Source organism: Schistocerca piceifrons, unplaced genomic scaffold (genome assembly GCF_021461385.2).
Source record: "Schistocerca piceifrons isolate TAMUIC-IGC-003096 unplaced genomic scaffold, iqSchPice1.1 HiC_scaffold_1870, whole genome shotgun sequence".
Taxonomy (NCBI): domain Eukaryota; kingdom Metazoa; phylum Arthropoda; class Insecta; order Orthoptera; family Acrididae; genus Schistocerca; species Schistocerca piceifrons.
Window position 1 is genome coordinate 2,430,701 of NW_025727757.1, and position 6,000 is coordinate 2,436,700.

Genomic DNA, 6,000 nt, shown 5'->3' on the forward strand with positions numbered 1-6,000 from the left:
TAGGTGCAACCACAACGGAGGGGTATCTGTTGAGAGGCCAGACAAACGTGTGGTTCCTGAAGAGGAGCAGCAGCCTTTTCAGTAGTTGCAAGGGCAACAGTCTGGATGATTGACTGATCTGGCCTTGTAACAATAACCAAAACGGCCTTGCTGTGTTGGTACTGCGAACGGCTGAAAGCAAGGGGAAACTACAGCCGTAATTTTTCCCGAGGGCATGCAGCTTTACTGTATGATTACATGATGATGGCGTCCTCTTGGGTAAAATATTCCGGAGGTAAAATAGTCCCCCATTCGGATCTCCGGGCGGGGACTACTCAAGAGGATGTCGTTATCAGGAGAAAGAAAACTGGCATTCTACGGATCGGAGCGTGGAATGTCAGATCCCTTAATCGGGCAGGTAGGTTAGAAAATTTAAAAAGGGAAATGGATAGGTTGAAGTTAGATATAGTGGGAATTAGTGAAGTTCGGTGGCAGGAGGAACAAGACTTCTGGTCAGGTGACTACAGGGTTATAAACACAAAATCAAATAGGGGTAATGCAGGAGTAGGTTTAATAATGAATAGGAAAATAGGAATGCGGGTAAGCTACTACAAACAGCATAGTGAACGCATTATTGTGGCCAAGATAGATACGAAGCCCACGCCTACTACAGTAGTACAAGTTTATATGCCAACTAGCTCTGCAGATGACGAAGAAATTGGATAAATGTATGATGAAATAAAAGAAATTATTCAGATTGTGAAGGGAGACGAAAATTTAATAGTCATGGGTGACTGGAATTCGAGTGTAGGAAAAGGGAGAGAAGGAAACATAGTAGGTGAATATGGATTGGGGGACAGAAATGAAAGAGGAAGCCGCCTGGTCGAATTTTGCACAGAGCACAACATAATCATAACTAACACTTGGTTTAAGAATCATGAAAGAAGGTTGTATACATGGAAGAACCCTGGAGATACTAAAAGGTATCAGATAGATTATATAATGGTAAGACAGAGATTTAGGAACCAGGTTTTAAATTGTAAGACATTTCCAGGGGCAGATGTGGACTCTGACCACAATCTATTGGTTATGACCTGTAGATTAAAACTGAAGAAACTGCAAAAAGGTGGGAATTTAAGGAGATGGGACCTGGATAAACTAAAAGAACCAGAGGTTGTACAGAGATTCAGGGAGAGCATAAGGGAGCAATTGACAGGAATGGGGGACATAAATACAGTAGAAGAAGAATGGGTAGCTTTGAGGGATGAAGTAGTGAAGGCAGCAGAGGATCAAGTAGGTAAAAAGATGAGGGCTAGTAGAAATCCTTGGGTAACAGAAGACATATTGAATTTAATTGATGAAAGGAGAAAATATAAAAATGCAGTAAGTGAAACAGGCAAAAAGGAATACAAACGTCTCAAAAATGAGATCGACAGGAAGTGCAAAATGGCTAAGCAGGGATGGCTAGAGGACAAATGTAAGGATGTAGAGGCCTATCTCACTAGGGGTAAGATAGATACCGCCTACAGGAAAATTAAAGAGACCTTTGGAGATAAGAGAACGACTTGTATAAATATCAAGAGCTCAGATGGAAACCCAGTTCTAAGCAAAGAAGGGAAAGCAGAAAGGTGGAAGGAGTATATAGAGGGTCTATACAAGGGCGATGTACTTGAGGACAATATTATGGAAATGGAAGAGGATGTAGATGAAGATGAAATGGGAGATATGATACTGCGTGAAGAGTTTGACAGAGCACTGAAAGACCTGAGTCGAAATAAGGCCCCCGGAGTAGACAATATTCCATTGGAACTACTGACGGCCGTGGGAGAGCCAGTCCTGACAAAACTCTACCATCTGGTGAGCAAGATGTATGAAACAGGCGAAATACCCTCAGACTTCAAGAAGAATATAATAATTCCAATCCCAAAGAAAGCGGGTGTTGACAGATGTGAAAATTACCGAACTATCAGCTTAATAAGTCACAGCTGCAAAATACTAACACGAATTCTTTACAGACGAATGGAAAAACTAGTAGAAGCCAACCTCGGGGAAGATCAGTTTGGATTCCGTAGAAACACCGGAACACGTGAGGCAATACTGACCTTACGACTTATCTTAGAAGAAAGATTAAGGAAAGGCAAACCTACGTTTCTAGCATTTGTAGACTTAGAGAAAGCTTTTGACAATGTTGACTGGAATACTCTCTTTCAAATTCTAAAGGTGGCAGGGGTAAAATACACGGAGCGAAAAGCTATTTACAATTTGTACAGAAACCAGATGGCAGTTATAAGAGTCGAGGGACATGAAAGGGAAGCAGTGGTTGGGAAGGGAGTAAGACAGGGTTGTAGCCTGTCCCCGATGTTGTTCAATCTGTATATTGAGCAAGCAGTAAAGGAAACAAAAGAAAAATTCGGAGTAGGTATTAAAATTCATGGAGAAGAAATAAAAACTTTGAGGTTCGCCGATGACATTGTAATTCTGTCAGAGACAGCAAAGGACTTGGAAGAGCATTTGAATGGAATGGACAGTGTCTTGAAAGGAGGATATAAGATGAACATCAACAAAGGCAAAACAAGGATAATGGAATGTAGTCTAATTAAGTCGGGTGATGCTGGGGGAATTAGATTAGGAAATGAGGCACTTAAAGTAGTAAAGGAGTTTTGCTATTTGGGGAACAAAATAACTGATGATGGTCGAAGTAGAGAGGATATGAAATGTAGGCTGGCAATGGCAAGGAAAGCGTTTCTGAAGAAGAGAAATTTGTTAACATCCAGTATTGATTTAAGTGTCAGGAAGTCATTTCTGAAAGTATTCGTATGGAGTGTAGCCATGTATGGAAGTGAAACATGGACGATAAATAGTTTGGACAAGAAGAGAATAGAAGCTTTCGAAATGTGGTGCTACAGAAGAATGCTGAAGATTAGATGGGTAGATCACATAACTAATGAGGAAGTATTGAATAGGATTGGGGAGAAGAGAAGTTTGTGGCACAACTTGACCAGAAGAAGGGATCGGTTGGTAGAACATGTTCTGAGGCATCAAGGGATCACCAATTTAGTATTGGAGGGCAGCATGGAGGGTAAAAATCGTAGAGGGAGACCAAGAGATGAATACACTAAGCAGATTCAGAAGGATGTAGGTTGCAGTAGGTACTGGGAGATGAAAAAGCTTGCACAGGATAGAGTAGCATGGAGAGCTGCATCAAACCAGTCTCAGGACTGAAGACCACAACAACAACAACAACAGCTTCACATGAGAAATACACTTATGTTTGTAACTTGTTAGTTGAAACAGTATATAGTTCACTGCTACTTGAATGCATTATTCCTTAAATAACTTAATACATTTCTGGTATATGAAATTCATTGATTATAGCTTTGAATACAGGAGAGAATATACTTCTGTCTGCACACATTAAGACCAGCAGTACATTACTGCTTGTGTGCAGTATACTTTAAACACTATGCAGGATGTCATTGGGCAGGAGAAGCCTCGGAATAAAAGTTCTTCGATCCTTCTCCTCCCAAGCGACATTACTTCATTACTACAGTCTTAGTATGAGGTGCCGGTGTTTATTTGTTTCATGATTTTAGTGTTGTTTGTGACTGTGTTGCGGCACGCAGTGTGATAGACTGTTGGTTTTGGTCCCTTACACGTCGATCCCTTCTGAGTCATGTTCACTTGGTGTTCCTTACTCGGTTTCGGAATCTGTGGTCGTGTTTGTGTCCTCCCATGTGGTTTGTTGTGTTGTTCGTGGTTGTCTCCGCCTTCTTCCATATTGGTTTTGGCGCTTGTATTCTTCGTGCAGAGTGTTCGATACAATATCGGCCACGCTATTTATTGTGTTCCAGTCATCGGGATTACGTATCATTCTGGCGATGTCATTGTCGTTCTGTATAGGTCTCGCTTGTGCTACCGTGTTGCACAGTAGTGTGACATGTTGTGGTGTCCCAGTTTCTCCGCATACTCATACTTCGTCGTTAGTTGGTCCCATATGATTTAAATGTGCCGGATACCACCCGTGGCGTGTCAGGAAATGGACCGTCCCCCGGCTTGGGTCGACATTTGTCAGTCGCAGTCTTTCGCGTACATCAGGAAAGAAAAGAGTGTACTCGGCGACCCTTACCGGACGCATCCCACCCTCTCTGCCATGCCTGAATCCGCCACTGTTTCATTTGGGTTTTGTTCGTAATGTTGGTTCCCGTAATTTCGGTAACTTTATCGACCCTGTCCCTCTTACGCCAACAAAGGGCAGGTCTGTGACGTATTGTTATGTCTACAGGGCAGGTCACCATCACATCACAAAGTGCCCCTAGTGACGTAGTGTTGGAGGCTCCGTTCTTTCTCAGGAGTACACTGCGCTGACCTCGTCTTGCAGTTGTCTTGTTAGTCTGCATGTTCAGTCTCTGAGCCCAAGCACTTGCGGCGAAGCGTGCTATGGATTCAAATATTGCAATGTGCTTGGTCCTTATCGTCTTAATAGGTCATCTGTACTGAGTTCTATTCAGTCTTGCATAATTTTGCGGGCTTTGTCAGTTGTCAATTTTATATGGTGTTTGAAAGTCTGTTTTTCGTCTATATGCAGTCCGAGATAACGTGTGGCTTGCTTGTATTGTCTAATTTTAGACTTGGATTCCTCTGCAGTGTCCCTCTGGGCAGCAAATGTACAGTTTTGTTGGGAGCTATTTTTAATTTGTTTTCTTTGCACCAACTGTTAATTTTCTGAAGCTGTTGCCTGCCTCTTGTCTCTTGTGTTGCTCTCGAGTAAATCGATCGCAAAACCCCAGTGTGTGCGCGAGAGTTAACGTAGCTGTTTGTATCTGACTGCATCAGTAAACAAATGGAAGTCTAGCACAAGAACCGCGGCTGGGTCACGCGCCCCTGCTGTGCGTGGCACCACGCGTGTGTACGCACAGGCGGCTTGGGAGCTGCTCCCCTGTGCAGGTCCGCGTTTTTGGTGACGGCTAATACATTCACGCATGGCAGGTTTTAATTTCGATACCAGGATTTTTACAATGAGTTTGTAATCGGCATTTAGGAGAGTTATTGGGCGAAGATCTCCGGCTCTATGACTACATGTTTCCTTTGATACAAAACTAATCATTTCCTCCAAGAAATTCTGAATTTGGGTGGCAGCAATAAGTTCATTCACATTCCCTGTAAAACAGGTTCCAATAACGTCCCAGTACGTTTGATAAAGCTGATTTTGGCACACGTCTACATCCACGTCTACATGGCTACTCTGCAGATCACACTTAAAAGTTTGGCAGAGGGCTCATCGAACCACCCTAACATTAGTTCTCTGTTATTCCATCCCGAACATAAAGTGGAGAAAACGAACGCCTACATCTTTCCGTGCGACCTCTGATGTCCCTTATTTTATTACGATTATCATTTCACCCTATGTTGGACAGCAAAATATTTTCGCAATCGGAGGAGAAAGTTGGCGACTGAAATTTCGTGGAAATCTCCCGCCAGAGCGAGAAACGCCTTTGTTACAGTAATGTCCACCACAAACCCTGTACCATGTCAGTGACACTGGCTGCCCTATTTGTAGACAAGACAAAACGTGGTGTCCTTCTTTGAACTTCTTCGATGTACTCCTTCACTCGTACCTGGTAAGGATCCCACACCGCTAGCAGTACTCCAAAAGAGGGCGGGCAGCCGTATTGCAGGCAGTCTCTTCCGTACACGTGTTGTGTCTTCCAAGTTTTCCGCCAGTAAGTAGCAGTCTTTGGTTGGCTTTCGTCATAATATTTTCGCTGCCTTCTTTCCAGTTTAAGTTGTTCGTAACTGTGATTCCTTGGTATTTAGTTTTGTCTACGGCCTTCAGATTCGATTGATTTATCGTCTAATCTAAGTGTAACGGAATCCTTTTACCACTCATATCGATGATATCACACTTTTCATTATTTAGCGTCAATTGGCAATTTTTGAACCATACACATGCCTTTTCTAAATCGTTTTGATCTCCTGATGTCTTTACTAGACGATAAACGACAGCATCATCTGCAAACAACC